The 15,899-nt window shown below is 43.1% G+C and overlaps 1 protein-coding gene and 1 pseudogene across 5 annotated transcripts in view; one reads left to right on the forward strand and one right to left on the reverse strand.

Moving 5' to 3' along the window:
- METTL24 (methyltransferase like 24) overlaps positions 1–15,899 on the reverse strand; it is a 114,883-nt gene that overhangs the window by 28,341 nt on the left and 70,643 nt on the right. The gene's annotated exons all lie outside the window — the stretch shown is intronic.
- Positions 5,463–8,561, forward strand: LOC311593289 (peptidyl-prolyl cis-trans isomerase D-like; annotated as a pseudogene). The gene is made up of 2 exons: positions 5,463–5,526; positions 7,365–8,561. The product of its transcript is annotated as a peptidyl-prolyl cis-trans isomerase D-like (transcript).

Raw genomic sequence — 15,899 nt, forward strand, 5'->3', positions numbered from 1 at the left:
GCCTGGCCCTACAGGGAGTGCAGAGGTCACCGTGCTATGAATCACGTCTAGTTCTGTTAGTAAGACTCTGTGGGAGCCTGAGGAAGCCAGGTGTGGCCTGGCCCTACAGGTAGTGCAGAGGTCATGGAGGCTATTAACCACCCCATTCTCAGCCTTCTGGGCAGAAAACAGCTTATACACTTCCTCCTTTGAAGAGACAGCCCTGCGTGTTCCACATCCTGGCTTCTCTAGGGCTGATCTGTGAGCTGAAGGACCTCTGTTATTCCCAGCACAGGCTGAGTCTTCAATCTCTCTCAGAATTCCCTGGGGGTCCCCCCCCCCATCGTGTCTATGTCCTTGTGCCTACTATGTTCTCTCCCCACTTTCGAAGCTGGAGATGTAGCTCAGTGGTAGAGCGCTTGTCTGCCACGCACAAGGCCTTGTGTTCAATCCTCAGCACTACGAAATAAATAAAACCCAAGGAAACAGATAAATAAATATTAAACTCCTCCAAGAGTCACCTGGCATAGAATCTCTCCTGTAACCCCTTCGCACCCATGACTCCCCAACACACTGACAATATAGAGGTGCTGTGTACCATATATAATATTTGTGCAGTCCTTATAGCTGGTACTATCTCTGAGGGCAATGGCCTCTGGCACTGACCCTTCATCCTCCACTCTCGATCTTGATGCAAAAGAGACCTTCAAAAAGTATTTTTGGGATACCAAGTGGTTTTTCAATATAACCCCATCAATTCAATCAACAACCCAAATCCCACTTCTCTCAGTTGTATTCCACCTGGGCCCCAGGATAGACATGAATGTGGCCCAATTTTTAAAAAAATCATAAACTTACTTAAAACATTATCAGATTTGTGTGTGTGTGTGTGTGTGTGTGTGTGTGTGTGTGTGTGGTTTTATTTTCTTTTGTAACTTGACTGCATAGTTCTTGGGGGTGAGGTTGGTAGATGATGCTCTGTCACAATGTCCAAGGTTAGACGTTCCTAAGAACCTGCACTGAGGAATGTGAGGCATCAGTCAATACAGATGGGCACTGTGTAGAGCCTACACTGCCCCACACAGGGAAATGGTACCACTACACTCTAAAGTAGTTACATTCATAGCCAAATGCAATCCAGTACAGCCAAGCCGCAAAATGCACCCGGTGCCCGTTTCTCCTGCCAACCCTCTGCCTGTGTTCCTTTCTCACCCCCCATGACTTGGCACCCACCGCTTTACCAGAAGGTGCCCTCTGAATATCCAGAGAGCTTATATGTTATAACATATACTAAAGCCACACAAGAGACTTTCCCCTTTTCCGTGTTAGCCAATTGCCATGCCTTCAGCCAAATCCCATATGACACATGAGGAAGCAATTAGACTCCATAACGTAAGTTGATAGTTGGGCAAGAATGAGCTCAGCCTTCCAAAATACAGTGCCTTTCAAATATTATTAATTAATGTAAATTCTAACCTCTGGGATATACAGAAAAAGATTCTTATTGGGAGACCTTCCAGAAGCCACTTGGATGTTGGGAGATGGTCTGATGTATTTTGATGCTAATTACTGCTTGCTGTCTGTATGACCCACCTTTTGCTTAATAAAAAGCCATCCCACCTGGGCAGGGCAGGAGATAGGTGGAGCTAGGAGAGAGAGAGAAAGAGAGAGAGAGAGAGAGAGAGAGAGAGAGAGAGAGAGAGAGAGAGAGGAATTCTGGGAAGAAAAAAGACTGCCATGAGAAAGAAGAAAGGAGAGAGACCTAAGGAGAGGAGAGGAAGTCTACCATGGGTTAGATGGAGGAAAAGCACATGGCCGGCGAGGATGGAGAATCCAGCCCAGATGAAGAACATGAACAAGTATTTGGGATTATGGATGGGAGGTAGCTTGATAGAAGTTATTGGAAACAGATGGCATGGGATTAAAACAGGGATCCCATGCCTGCCCCACTATGGGAAAGAGGTTAGAGGATTGATATCTGCCCTGCCTCAGGTTAACTAAGGCTATTTTAAAATATAACAAGTATCTGTGTCTTGATTGATTGCTAGCCAGGCCTATAGATAATGCATGTAATTTTAAAACAATACTTGGACCTTTTGAGTAGCAAGATAACACCAGCCACAGACAGCAAGGTGGAGAGGAGTGTTAACAGGAGTCCTCACATTTCTGAAACTCGATGACACCAGATCTCTACAGGGATTCCCCAGGGTGCCTTCCTTAAGGGATCCGTGATCGGGACAATTGTCTGGTAAATTCTGAAATAAAATCACCAAAAGACACACAGAGCAGGGGAAGGAAAATAAAAAAGTTGAGACCAAGTTGGTGCATAAGAAAGGACGATATTTCTCCAAAGAAGATTCCACACCCAAGATGGCGCTTGACACTCCTACACAAAGGTCTGCTGAGAGAACTGGGGCGGGAAACTGCTGTCCCAGCATCCTTTCCATTAGCATGGTGTCCACCTAAGGGCTAGCTCATCATCCCACATTTGCTAAAAATTGAAAAAAAGAAATCACAAAAGAGCGAGTGGGTCAGACCAACCCAGGCACTTGTCCTGGTGAGATGACAAAAGCCTAGAGATGTTTCTGCGCTGCCCTGTCTCCGTATTGGCTTCAATCCTCAATTCAAGCTCCTTTCTTTCCAGGGTGCCCACCCCTCTAACAGCCGAACACACTGAGAGCAAAGCATGGAGAGGCTGTCACACACAAGTGCAACGCCATAGAGGAGTGGGAAGGGCGCAGAGTTCATTATATCAAAGAATAATTTCGAGAAATAAAAACCACTTTCAGAGGAACCCGAAACCCAAAATAGTTGCAACCTTCAACTTCATTTTAAGAGTTTAGGGGGGATGTTACATCTTTCCATGCGGTTGCCTAGGGAACAGAATTCATTTATCGCTTGCTGTCCAATAATTTCTAAGAAAGTTGCTATCCTACATTATATCTGTGGATGCTAAATTCACTCTAAATGGGAAAAGCTTTCCAAAATATGCAGTTTAAATTATATTAAAGAAACAGTTGGGGGAAAATGTCACAGAAAACTCAATCTCCTTTAATATATTTTGCTGTCTAAATAAATTAGCATTCTTCTATCTTGATTAAAAGCTTTTAGCACATAAAACAAAAACTCAAATGGAGAATACTCTAGCTGAGCTAAACTTATATTTCTGAATTTTCTCCAAACACTCAAGAAAGAATGCTGCTGATAACAGAATATGGAAGAAGCCAAAGAAAAAATTTGACTTCCTTCACATGACTAATTCTCTTGCTTGTGATAAGCCCAGCTATGAGAGAAAAGTTCAGGCGACTCTCAGAGGGAGTATTTCCAGACATGCTGTCAGTGCCATTAAGTGTGTGTGTGTGTGTGTGTGTGTGTGTGTGTGTGTGTGTGTGTGTGTGTCTATATGTGTTCACATGTGCATGTGTGTGCGTACAAGTGCGGGTTGTTTAAGAACAACACTGCTAGCCAAATCTCTATCCTTTCTACGTCCTTTGATGTTTTTCAAGTCAAGGTAATTACTTCATGGGCATGCTAAGTCTTTCATCTCTGGCTTCCTTGTGCTAAAAGAGTACAGGTATTCTGGGAGCCAGCACTTTGGCAGGTACAATATTCTTTTTGGTTTTGTTTCTTGCTTGTGCTTTTGGCTTTTCTATACCATACCACTCTTTGCAAAAAAGCAAGAAGGTGTTAAGTTTTATCTCTGTACAGTCCTCTTAAAACCAGCGGGTATTAAAACCTACGCTGAGGAAAGACCCAGAACAAACGAGGGAGTCACAGCGACTGGTACATTTAATTTTCTGTGAAATGTTAAGAGCTCATTTGTACTGTGCCTGAGACCAGAGACTTTGTCCCTCAAACACGCATCCTTGGCAGACCATCTTTAAATCTCGGTTAATCAGAACACAACTGTTAAAGGAAAATTGCTACTTGTCATATAGAATACTGTTCTAGGTACTGGGGGACATTAAAAGTGCCAATTTAAAAAAAAAGTTTCTGGGCCAGTGAGATGGCTCAGTGGGTGAAGACACTTGCTACCAAGCCTAGTGGCCTGAGTTCTAGCCATGTAGTGGGAAGAGTGGGCTGACTCCCACAGGAGGTCCACATACACCATCCTCACACGCCATGGCATTCACGCAGTCAAACACAAACACATGCAAACACACACACACACACACACACACACACACACACACACACACAGAGGGAGAGAGAGAGAAACAGACAGACAGACAGACAGACAGACAGAGGCAGATAGAGACAGAGAGAATCAGAGAGACAGAGACACACAATATAATTTTTTATTAGTTTATTCAGAGTACATCTCAATTGTTATCCCATCACTGTATCCTCCCGTTCCTCCCTCCCTCCCACTTTCACCCTATTACCTTCCCCTAGGTCTATAACTAAGGGGGAACCTCCTCCCCAACTCTATGGTCATAGGCTATCAAGTCTCATTTTGGTAGTCTGCTTATTCTTTTGCTGAATGTCACCAGGCCTTCCCACTAAGGGGTCAAATAGGGGGCACCAGAGTTCAAGTCAGAGTCAGTCCCCGCTCTCCACATAACTGTGGAGAATGTCCTGTCCATTGGCTAGATCTGAGCAGAGGTCAATGTTTACTGCATGTATTGTCCTTGGTTGGTGCAGTAGTTTGAGCAGACCCCCTGGGGCCCAGATCCACCTGTCATGATGTTCTTCTTGTAGGTTTCTAGGACCCTCTGGGTCTTTCTGTTTCCCCATTCTCCCATACTTCTCTCACCTAGAGTCCCAATAGGAGGTCCTCACATCTATCTCAATCTCCTGGTAAGTGAAGACTTTCATGGAACATCATTTTTGGGCTAGTGTCCAATTATAAGTGAGTATATACCATGTGAGTCTTTCTGTTTCTGGGTTAACTCACTCAGTATGATCCTTTCTAGTTCTATCCATTTGCCCACAAATTTTGGGATTTCCTTGTTTTAAAAGTAAAATGTTTGCATTTGCAAAGGAGGCCCTAATTTGGGTAATTGTCAGGTTAGTCTTGTGTGACTATGAAGCCACAGTCATAACCAGAATGAAACTCAAGCTGGCTGTTCAGGACTATGGGATACCTCACTCTATTCACACTTTTCTTCATGACAACCTGTGGATGATTATCTCAGGAGCCTGCAAAGATGGCAAAGAGGTGTTTGTTTGAACACAGATGTGGGTTAATGGTGAAAAAGAAGTTGCTCTACACAATTCTATCAACTTTTATCAGGCTTTAAACTGATAGTGACCATTTGTTGTATTTAAGAATATTTAGTTCTATAGAAGACAAGACAGGAGCTGAAAAATATGAAACACACAACTTATACTGTATATAGTTAACAAGTAACTTAGGAGCCAGTCATTAGGGTTAGAGCCTGGGCTTGGACAGCTTGACCACTCAGGCTGGACCACTGCTTTTACTGGGCCAGTTAAATAAATAACAACACTGAAATGCAGAAAGGCAAGATTTATTCAACATGGCCATGTTGGGAAAAGGAAAAAGGCCCAATGACACCTTTAATCCATCTTCAGGGTTCTGGCGTGAGGTTTAGGCTTAAACAGAAGGGTTGTTTTTTTTTGTTTTGTTTTTTGTTTTTTTGTATGCATAGCTAAATAGTCCTAATTCAGGTGTGGTTCCATCTTTGTCTCAGCTCCAGTCTCTCTCACCAAATTGTCTGACGAGTTATAAATCTCTTCCTGGGAGACAGGCTCTACTCTAGCTGGCACCAGGCTCCCAGCCTTTTCCTTCTCCTGGCAGGAAATTCCTGGAAAATTGATAATTCCTTTGGGGATACACTGTCTTAACTGTCTTATTAGCAAAGAGAATGGCCAAGCGTCCCTCTAGAACATCTTCACTCTGCCCAGATGGCTACAGAATGTCTGCATGCTAAGCGCTAGAAAGGGATGGCGGTGTTGTTTAAGCATTCACATGGTTAGTGAGGATGGAGTGTGTTGGAGCCAATCAGTATTCACAGAGTCATCAGTCACAAACTAAATAAGTGAGCTCATGGTCTGACAAACAAAGCACTTCTACCTGCATCTCTACGATGGAGTCTCCTTGCTCCCAACCCTAATTCTGGTCCTCTTGCCCCACCATCTGCAGGGAAGGCTGAGGAGAGGAGAGCTCAGTGAAAGGAGAAAGTCCAGGGAGGTAGAGAGGGAGGGGAGGAAGAGGAAACGGGGAAGAGGGAGGCTGATGGCTGGTTAGGAGTCAGCAGAATTGTTCTGTCTCACTGGAATATGATCGCACCCCACTTCCCTCCCCTCACTTCCCACCGTGTGTTTTTAATTGATTCAACAAACCGTGTAACTCGGGCATCTTAATTTGTGATCCGTAACCTCTGGGATAACGTACCTCGAAGTGTATGTGGAGGCTATTTGCATCAAGGTGATTTCCCACATGACAAAACTCATCAGTGTTTCTTGCCTCCGCACTGACTGCTAATTGTCGGCCACCATGAGCCAACAGAGGAAATACAAATGACAAGTGGCAGCTAATTATTAGTGAGGAAACCAGAAGCAGCCAACACTCCTTAGTTCTGTAGCTTGCTTACATGACTTTATGACATATATGCTCATACATATATATTCACATACATATATGAATATGTAAAATTGCCTTAGCTCAAATTGTTAAAGATAATTGGTATTTCATGAGATTCTACAAAGTGTAGTTTGTAATGACCTACAACGAAGGCTATCACAGGATACTCAGCTGGACAAGTTTCATTACCATCATTTTAGAAATGCGCTCCCTCCCTCTGTGAAATGAGTCACTGAGGCTCTGTGTCGCAGGGAGGAAAGGGAAGCAACCGTGACAATCACGATCTGCCATGCCAAAGTGTCTAAAGTACATTATAGTTCATATAGCTAGGGATAGGGTAAGACCTCAGTGATGTGAGATGGGTATCACTTATTTAGTTTGTGATTGATGACTCTGTGAATACTGACTGATTGACTCAAACACACTCCATCCTCTATGTTGGTGGAAGAAACCCCAGCTGGCTTTCACAGAACAGATATGCAGATGAGGTTGCATGGGAATTCAAAGATATAAGCAGTCATATCCACCGGAAGGTCTCAATTAAAAAAAAAAAAAAGCAAAGTCTCTTAAGAGGAATCTGGTGATACGTATAAAGAGGCCACTACTGTATGGTGTAAGATAGTTAAAGCCTTGAAGTAGCCCAAACCCACATCAATTGAGAAGCAACCCCATACATTATGATGCAGTTACTCACAAGACTGTACGTAACCATCAAAGATTACATTGTAGATAAATATTTAATATGAACGTATGGAAAGTGCATGAAACACAGGTATTTAAAATGTCCAACCCAGAGACCCTCTTGCACACGAGATTACGACATCCCACTTCCCAGCGTCTGCAGTGAAGACGTTGTATCCATTCCCGGCATCCAGGCCCTCCACTCCTAAGAACCTGCAGGTCTTCTTTGGTGTGAACATCGGTGGCCAACGCGTTGGCAGAATTGTTTTAGAATTGTTTGCAGATATTATTTCCAAACCCCCAGAAAAAAAAAATTGCGCATTGTGTACAAGAGGGAAACCACTAGATCCACAACTGGGAAACTTTTCCATTTTAAAGGATGCCTTTTCCACAGAATTGCTAAGAAATTTATGATTCAAAGTGGAGACTTCTCAAATCAGAATGGAACAGTGGAGAAAAGCACTTAGAGTGAAAAGTTTGAAGATGAAATTTTTCATTATAAACATGACCAAGAGGGTTTTCTGAGTGTGTCAAATGCAGGTCCTGATACAAGTGGTTCTCAGTTCTTTATCACAACAGTTCCAACTCCTCATTTGGATGGGAAACATGTAGTATTTGGCCAAGTTATTAAAGGACTAGGTGTGGCAAGGATGCTTGAAAACGTAGAAGTGAATGGTGCAAAACCTGCCAAAGTGTGTTATTGCAGAATGTGGAGAATTGAAAGATGGGGATTTCCCCAAGGATACAGAAATAGACTTAAGAGATGTAGACAAAATTTTATTAATAGCTGAAGATTAAAAAAAAACCACTGGAAATACTTTTTTCAAGTCTCAGAATGCAAGGGTTTTAAGGGACGTGGATAGTTCAAAGGCTGTTATTGAGAAAGCGGAGACATCCAGACTGCAGCCTGTGGCCTTGTGTGGTGTGCTGAATATTGGTGCTTGTGAACTGAAGGCGTCAGGTTGGCAGTGGGCAACTGACAGTTGTTTGGATGCTCTTGAAATGGACCCGTCAAATGCCCAGCACCATACCGCAAGGATGGTAAGGATTAAAAGAATATGATCAAGCACTGGCTGATCTTAAGAAGGCGCAGGAGATAGCCCCGGGAGCAGGAGATAGCCCCAGGAGATAAAGCTATCCAGGCAGAACGGCTTAGGTCAAACAGATGAAAAAGGCACAGAAAGACAAAGAGAAGGCAGTGTATGCAAAAATGTTTGCTTAATAAGGATTCAACTTTGCTTAACTATTGTACGTTGATTATATAAAGGATAATGTAAGTTACTGTCTGGTCCTTTAGTGTTTCCTTTGATTCTTTGTCATCACTGTTTACATAGAAGTGCTGACACAGATTCCTTCTCAATAAAGTGTTATGAAACACAAAAAGTAAAAAATAAAAAATGTCCAGCCCCTTAGAAAAACAATAAAGTGTCTTTTTCTTACCCCAGAATTCCCACTGTCTTCATCATATTCAAAATATCCCTTTATCCCAGGGTACCCGAAAAAGTACCATTATCTCAAGGTCCCCAGTATGCTTACCCAAAGGCCTATGTTTAAAAGTACATACACAAGCCTAGAGTTACATGCAGACTTCTTTTTATGTGAATTGTGGGTGTCACAGAATACCCCATCTGGCACTTCCCTTTCAATTTGTAGCAATTTAGCTCAGATATTTTCTTTATTAGCAAAATATAGATATATTGTAGGTATTTAAGTAAATCTTTTTTTCCCCCTGAGATAAGAGTTTCTCTGTACATCCCTGACTGTCCTGGAGCTCACTCTGTAGACCAGGCTAGCCTTGAACTCAGAGATCCACCTCTGAGTTCTCCCCTCCCCCTGCCCTAGCACCCAGAGTGCTGGGATTAAAGGCGGGCACCACCACCACCTCATGGTAGGTATTTTTTATACTCACTGAATATTTGTTCATATAGATTTTTAGAAACTCTCATTTATTCTATCTTTCATTAAGGAAATTGCGTTGTTTCCAGATTTTTTGCTATTACACAGGACACTGCAGTAAACCTAAATAAAATGCTTAATGATACACAGAAATGTTAAAAAATATTTTAAGTAAAAAGAAAATCGGGTGTAAGATAACATACATAGTATGATAGTGATGTAATTTTGCTAAAATGCATATACTATAGGAAAGAAAACTACAGAATGAAAGATTACATATATCAATAGCAGGTATCACCAGGGACAGAATTAATGGAAACTTTAATTTTCATCCCTCTCCTTCCAGTTCTCTGTCATCTACACTTTTGACAGTGAACACACATCACTTATGCAATAAAACCTAAATGTCCATGAGAAAGGCTTTGTGGAAGAAATGACATCTGGAATGGGATCTGAAAGATGAGCGAAATTATTTTTGCTTGTTCAAATACAGGGAAGATATTCGAAGGAGTGGAAATTGTGATCAGTGCTACATGGGATGGAAGTATTTAGCCAAATTGGAGGTAAGGCTATCCAGGGAGGTGAAAGGAAGGAAATGGAGGCTGGAGATGCAGTTAGCAGAATGCTTCCTGGGCGTGTACGAAGTCCTGGGCTCTACTCCAGCACACGTACACTGGACAACTGGAAAGCTCAAGGTCATCCTCGCAGCCAAGCCCAGCGAGTTCAAGGCCAGACAGGGCTATGTGAGACCCTGCCTCAAAAGAAAACAAGTATAAGACATCTGTGGGACTAGGAATATATTAGGGAAATTTAACGGTTTAGAAATTGAGTTCAGGGGTTTGGAAGATGACTCAATAGGTAAATTGCTTGCTACACAAGCACAGGATGTAAGTGTGGGTCCCAGGCATGCGAGGTGTGTATATAACCCCCGTGCTGGGAGAGGTGGAGATGGGCAGCCCAGGGACCCAACTTCCAGACAGACCAGTCAATCCTTGACCTCCAGGTTTAGGGAAAGATGGCTCACGCCTTTAATCCCAGCACTCAGGGAGGCAGAGACAGGTGGATCTCTGTGAGTTTGAGGCCAGCCTGCTCTATAGAGTGAGTTCCAAGACAGCCAAAGCTACACAGAGAGACCCTGTCTTGAAATATATATAATATATATATATATGTGTATATATACATATATATAATTTTCCTAATGGTCATGGGTGAATTTCTTATAGATCAATCATTTACTCGGATATTGTTAAGTTGGGAGGGGCGCCAGTATTCTGGATTGGGTCTTGGGAGTGTTTGGAACAGAAACAGTGCGAGTCTGAGGTCCAGGCATCCCCTCAGTGTCCTTGGAATGGATTTTGCTGCATTGACAGATATGGGCATGACTGGTGTGCTCCTGATACATCTGGGCCCTTCATGATGTCGGTAGAAATCTTGTTGCTCTGAGCTTCCTGTGGGCATCTCCTGGGACACTGATGTAAATCACTCTGGGATCTTTTGACAGCTTTGGTGATGCTTAGCACAGTGGGAGGGGGCCATATTTATCCCTGTTTTTGCCCTATGGCATTATTTCTTCTAGTCCCCTCAACCCCTTTCTCTGTCTCTGTACCTTGCCTGAAGCTCTATGTTATATAATTTTGATACCTTTGGGAAGATATATCAAGTATAGTACTAAATTGAATGGTATAGAGTTTTCTGGATAGTTTAAATTATCTGGCTAACTAAAAGACTGGCTGCCCCCTATCCCTACCACTATTCTTATGCTGTGCTAATTAGTTGTATTAAATAAAAACATCTCACTTGATATGTGTGTGTATGAAAGAGTATGAATATGAGAGAGAGAGAGAGAGAGAGAGAGAGAGAGAGAGAGAGAGAGAGAGAAAGAGAGAGACAGAGAGAGAGGAGGGAGAGAGAGAGAGGGAGAGAATTTACTGGAGATTGACATTAGATATCATCCTTTAACACTCTCCACATTATATATATATTCAAAAGAACCCACAGTGACTACATCAGTGTCCCAGGAGATGCCCACAGGAAGCTCAGAGCTACAAGATTTCTACCGACATCATGAAGGGCCCAGATGTATCAGGAGCACACACCAATCATGCCCATATCTGTCAATGCAGCAAAATCCATTCCAAGGACACTGAGGGGATGCCTGGACCTCAGACTCGCACTGTTTCTGTTCCAAACGCTCCCAAGACCCAATCCAAAATACTGGCGCCCCTCCCAACTTAACAATACCCGAGTAAATGATTGACCTATAAGAAATTCACCCATGACCATTAGGAAAATAAAAGAAGACTGGAACACACTGTCAGGCACGCCATGATGCTTCATCCCAGTATTTGAACATTGCCCTAAGGTCATTAGGTCAGCCTCAGCGGGTGGGCAGCGCCCGGGGAGCAAATGGTACTGTGGTCGTGCTGGATAGACATTTGTCTTTACTCCCTCAACAACCATCTTGCTTGGGACATTATCCTCACTCTGCAGAAATGACGCCCAGAGTGTGCCGGTTGTTCCAGGGACACCCTAAAAACAACGTCCAACTTGACTCCCCCACACCAATAACAAGAGCAGAGCAACCCTGAGGAATTCAGAACTCCCTTCAGACAGCCCGGTATCTCTAGTTAATCAGAGTGGTAACAGCATGGTGAACAGCAAGAAATAACATTTTCTATGGAAAGAACGGAGCCAAATGTTTTCATGGCCAGTCTCTGCCTTTACATCAACTGCTAACAGCCACAACAACAGCAAAACTTAGAATATACTAACTGTGCCTCACTAGCTTTGAAATCAAGTAATCATGTTTCTTCTATAGTATCAAGAACAAGAAGCTGTCTTCTAGTGTAATGCCAAAATAGTCCCCTTTTTTTAAAGGCAGATTTTTTAAAATTTATTTTTATGTATATGCATTGGTGTTTTGCCTGCTTCTCGCATGTACATCTGTGTGAAGGTGTCAGATCTTGGAGTTGCGAACTGCCATAGGGGTGCTGGGAATTGAACCCAAGTCTTTTGGAAGACCTGAGCCATCTGTACAGGCATGTATATGTATATATATGTATATGTATTTATATGTATATATTTATATGTATATACATATATGTATGTGTGTATATATACACACACATACAACACACACAGATATATAGTTTTTTTTGAGACAGGGTTTCTCTGTGTAGCTCTGGCTGTCCTGGACTAGCTTTGTAGACCAGGCTGGCCTCGAACTCACAGAGATCCCCCTGCCTCTGCCTCCCTGAGTGCTGGGATTACAGGCGTGCGCCACCACACCTGGTTCTATATATTCTTAATACCTGAAATTCCCTTCATGTCTCAAGACTAAGGTTTCAATTTAAAATAGCAATAAGCATGTAATTGGGCAAAATATTACTGATTTAAGCCAAATGGAAAGTGAGCAAAAGTTCTTTCTGCTCTCTTTATAGAACAATTCCTCGGAGAGTTAGGGAATGGAGGCAACTTTCTAAGAATAGGAAGAGCAGCCGCCCCTTGATGTCTCCTTTCTTCCTAACACCGCCTCACACCCATGGGAGCTTCCTCCTCCCACCCGCAAGGCAAGGGAGGGGCATGTCTGGCAGGAATATCTCTAAATATTAGAGGAAGTATAGGATAAGAACCTAACCGAAAACACGTTTTCTGTAATTTGGCAGAGGTCTACTGAGACAACCGAGGAAAAGGTGGGCCCATTAGTAAACTCTCCCATCACCAATGGCGTGGGTGGCCCCCTTGCCCACCCATCCCTTACCCAGCTCCCACTGCGGCCTGGCCAGCAGGAGGGAGCAGCAAAACAAATCACAGATTAGATTGGATTTCTCTATAAATCTCCCTGTGGCACACTAAACTTCTCCTCTGCAGCTTATTCCAAGAGTTTTGCCTTTTTTTTTTTTTACTACATTTTAACTTCAAATGACTTTTTAGAATGAGAGAATAAAATGATGTACACACTATGAGAAATGAATGGTGGTTCACAATAATAATAATAATAATAATAATAATAATAATAACAACAACAACAACAACAACAACAACAACAGGGGCTAGGAATCCAGCTGAGTGGCAGAGCATCTGTGTAGCATGCCCTAGGTTCAATCCCTAGTACCACCAAGATAGTAGTAGTAGTAGTAACAATAATAATGACGATGGTGATGACAATAATAATAATAATAACAATAATAATGATGATGATAATAGAGCCACCTCATGGTCCACATATATCCAAAGGAGTTGCAAGCATGCTCTGTACACATATGTTAATAGTCACATTACCGTACATAACAGGAAACAGCTGGAAGCAAACCAAGTGGCTATTGACAGATGAACTGAGAAGCTAAATACATACAATGAGACATCTTTTCAGCTTTAAAAAGGAAGAACAGCTGGGTGCAGTGGCACACACTTAAGTTCCAGCACTAGGGAGGCAGAGGCAGGCAAACCTCCGTGAGTTCAAGGTCAGCCTGGTCTAGTTCCAGGACAGCCAGGGCTACATAGAAAGACACTAGTCTGAAAAAAAATTTTTTAACTTGGGCATTTGCATATTTGCTCCTGGCTGGTGGCATTGTTCTGGGGAGGGTTCATAAGTATGGTCTTGCTGTCGGAAGTGCTTCCCTTGAGGTGGGCGTTGGGAGTTCACAGCTTTGCCTTACTCCCAGTATGCTCTCTCTGCTTTGTGCCTGTGGAGCCTGCGAGCTTTCGGCTCTCTGCTCCTGCCTGCCATGCCTGCTCCATGCTTCCACACCTGGAATACTCTTATCCTTCCGGAACCATAAGCCAAGATAAACGGCTCCTTATGAGGTCATTTTTGGCCACGGCGTCTTCTCATAGAAACAGAAAAGTAACTAATACAGCCTGTTAAGTGAAATAAGTCAGCTAAAGATAGGGACAAGCACTGTGTGAGGACCCACTTGTGTGAGATACCTAGAGCAGATAATTCACAAAGACAGCACGTGGATTAACAGTTAACGGGAGCTAAGGGGCTGGAGGAAAGGGAAGCTGTTCCTTAGTGGGTGTTGGCTTTCTGTGTTACACATGGCAATTAGTGGGCTTAACACTAACACACACTGCTGAGCCACCTACATTAGAAAGTCTTTTTCTATATTCTCTTGAATACAATGGAAAACAGCAAGGCCAGGCATAGCTGCAAATGCCTACTATCCTAGCAAACTAGAGGCACCAGCAGTAAGGCTGCTGCAAGTTCAGGCCAGCCCGACCATGTTTCAGGCCAGCAGGGCTAAGCTGCAGTATCGCAAATAACAACAACAGCAACAACAACAATATTAACAGTATTAAAAAGTGACCTGTTGGGGTATGGCCTAATGCTCTGTGTTTGTCAATTGCTTGCTCCCCAAGATTCTTACTGCAGACTGTCATGTACCCCAAGTATTGCCATTTAACCTTGGCTCCCTGTGGAACTAATAAAGTAAAGCCATTACCTGGGCAGGGCTGGAGGAAAGTGGGGATGGTGAAAGTTCACAGGGGTTTGGGACTGAGAGGTTCTTGGGAAGGGAAGCAGTCAGGCAGAGACTGGAAGAGGATCTTGGGAAGGAGACGAGAGACAGAGAGAGAGAGGGGGAGAGAGAGAGAGAGAGAGAGAGAGAGAGAGAGAGAGAGAGAGAGAGAGAGAGAGAGAGAGAGAAGGAGGAGGAGGAGGAGGAGGAAGAGGAGAAGCACATGGCCGGCATGAATGGAGGATTCAGCCCAGATGAAGAACATTAACAAGCATTTGGGATTATGGATGGGAGGTAGCTCGATAGAAATTATTAGAAGCAGATGGCATGGGGTTGGGGCAGGGAGATATGGGAAGCAGTTTAGCAGTTTAAGGGATTAATATCTGCCCTGCCCCAAAGCCATTTTAAGATATAACGGGTGTCTGTGTTTTTATTGATTGATAGCGAGTTAGAAAATACCGCCATAATAATTATAGCCTGACAATAAACATTCATCAGGCCCAATCTTTAAATTAACAGCAACAGTGACCTATTTATTAGTACCTATTATTTAAATTAATTATATATATAAAAATACACAACTCTCTTTTTTCTTGTTTCTCCCACATCATACCATAATCTAACCTATCTCTTGGCTTAGATGATGTTAAAGTGGAGAAAAGCCCATTTTCAGCCCCTTCTGCTCTTTCCAGGGCCTCTCTTCATCTGGCAAGAGGTAGACTGAAGCTCACACTTGACAATGCCAATGCCGGAGCAGGGTAAGTCTCGTGCCCACAGGTTAGCAATCAGCCGCTCTCTGGAGCACATCGCTCCGAGGCTGCGGTGTGCCATAAACAGCAGACACAGAGCATAATCTCTGTTTCCTGGCACTGCAATGCAGGCATGTGCTATAAAACTAAATTGACATCTGTTAGCGGGCTTGTCACATGGGCGGGTTTTTTTTCTCCCCCCTGAAGAATCTGGAATAAATTAAATCTTAAAATAAAACTTGGAACAGGGAGGTTGCTTTGCATAATTCCTCCTAATGGTGCTCTGTGCACCCATCACACCGATTGTAAAGAGCCGTTCTAGCGACACGAGTTACATTATCGTTTTAATTGCAAGACTGTTGAATGCCGCTCCATGCCGGGAAATGGATGGGGGTTTTAAGGGTCTTTATGTTCTTAACCAAATAGTAGCAAATGAAACCTTTTTTCCTGGTATTTTCACTGGATGGAAAATAAGCCAGATTTTATGTCCAAATTAGCTTTGTCCATCAGATAAGCCACCTGGGTTCCAACCTCAGCACTCACCTAAAAGGTGGAGGAGAAGAACCACCTCATGAAAGCGCTTCT

This window comes from Acomys minous, assembly GCF_964271855.1.
Source record: "Acomys minous genome assembly, chromosome: 3".
Classification (NCBI taxonomy): Eukaryota; Metazoa; Chordata; class Mammalia; order Rodentia; family Muridae; genus Acomys; species Acomys minous.